The sequence below is a fragment of the Branchiostoma floridae genome, chromosome 10 (assembly GCF_000003815.2).
Source record: "Branchiostoma floridae strain S238N-H82 chromosome 10, Bfl_VNyyK, whole genome shotgun sequence".
NCBI classification, from domain to species: Eukaryota; Metazoa; Chordata; class Leptocardii; order Amphioxiformes; family Branchiostomatidae; genus Branchiostoma; species Branchiostoma floridae.
In genome coordinates, this window is record NC_049988.1 from 18,181,902 (window position 1) to 18,183,947 (window position 2,046).

The window sequence follows — 2,046 nt, forward strand, 5'->3', positions numbered from 1 at the left end:
AAGTCACTTTTATTCTCAGAAAAGAACATTCCAATTCACCTAGGAATGAGCCTTTTCAACAAGTTTGTACTGCCTATTTTACTGTACGGAGCCGAACTCACATGTTTTGACCAAACTTCTAAAGCAATCAAAATTATTGTATCAAAACAAATTCCAGAATCTTCACCCAAAACTGTTTTCTCTTCCTTTTTAAACAAGCTCCATCTAGAGGGAGGTCTCCCAGCAACTGTTAGGAAGAGTGTGTCTTCGGACCTCACTCATACTTACGTCATCCATTTTAAGAAAAGATCAGACAAGGATAGATTATTGAGACTGGCATCAGGAATGAAATTAGAAAACGACAACTTCGCAATTGAAAATATACGACTTTCCTCACATACTAGTATCCCAGAATTTGACACCATTGACATGAGTTTCCAAAAATTTTTACTCGGAGTACATGCGAAATCATCAAATGACGGCATCCGTGGTGAGTTAGGAACCTTTCCCATTTCGATCAATGCTGAGATACAATTAATCAAATACTGGCACCGTCTAGCAAACTTACCCGAAGATTCTTTACTACGTGAAGCATATGATGTTGTGCTTTCCGGTGAATACGACTGGACAAATCACGTAACTGACATTCTCAACTATAATGGTTTTGGACATGTATGGACAAACCCGAGGTTGTATCATGTTAATATGCTAACCGACCAATTACGACTCCGTTTACAGGATATATACATACAAGAATGGTATTCTTCTATCCAGAATAACTCAAAACTTTGCATTTATTCTACGCTAAAGGAAAGATACGGACAAAAGAAGTACCTTTCGAATGTACACAGTTTCGAACTTCGTAGAGCAATTACAAAGATGAGAATCAGTAGTCACAAACTAAATATAGAAGCCGGAAGATATACTAAAATTCCCCGTGACCAGAGGTTTTGTCCATTTTGCCCAAATGAGATCGAAGACGAACGTCACTTTGTTATGGATTGTTCTCGATACAATGATAAACGCACAGAGCTGTTCACATTACTTTCCGCTTGTTCTAAAGAATTTGCTACTCTCTGTTCGATAGATAAATTCAACTACATTCTGGGAGGCGATAACCCTCACTGTGTACAAGTAGGCAAATATATCCACGAATGTTTATACCGTAGAACTAATAGTGTTAATGACATGCTAGACCCTATATGTTGATTTAATCATACCTATAGATATCCATATATGTGTGTTTAGTTGTACTGTAAGTAGTTGTTATACATGTAGTCCTTACGAAAGTCGCTGTACTTTTGTCGTGTCAATAAAGATTGTTATTCTAATGGTTTCACCCCCTCCCCCCACCTCCGACTTGAATTATAAATGCTCTAACACATTTCACATCAGTTTTGATTGTGTGACAGGGACACCAGTCTTGTTGGCGTGTCATTCAGCACCAGGGACAGGGTACCAGTCTTGTTGGCGTGTCATTCAGCACCAGGGACACCAGTCTTGTTGGTGTGTCATTCAGGGACAGGGGCGCCAGTCTTGTTGGTGTATCATTCAACACCAGGGACAGGGACACCAGTCTTGTTGGTGTGTCATTCAGCACCAGGGACAGGGGCACCAGTCTTGTTGGTGTGTCATTCAGCACCAGGGACAGGGCACCAGTCGTGTTGGTGTGTCATTCAGCACCAGGGACAGGGGCACCAGTCGTGTTGGTGTGTCATTCAGCACCAGGGACAGGGCACCAGTCGTGTTGATGTGTCATTCAGCACCAGGGACAGGGGAACCAGTGTTGTTGGTGTGTCATTCAGCACCAGGGACAGGGGCACCAGTCTTGTTGGTGTCATTCAGCACCAGGGACAGGGGCACCAGTCTTGTTGGTGTGTCAATCAGCACCAGGGACAGGGGCACCAGTCTTGTTGGTGTCATTCAGCACCAGGGACAGGGTATAGTCTTGTTGGTGTGACATTCAGACCAGGGATATCAGCCATTGAACACTGTTGTTGGTGTTGTTCACCATATATAAACAATCATGACCCTTAGGGCAGCAAGTTTTCTCGCTGTTTTTGTAGC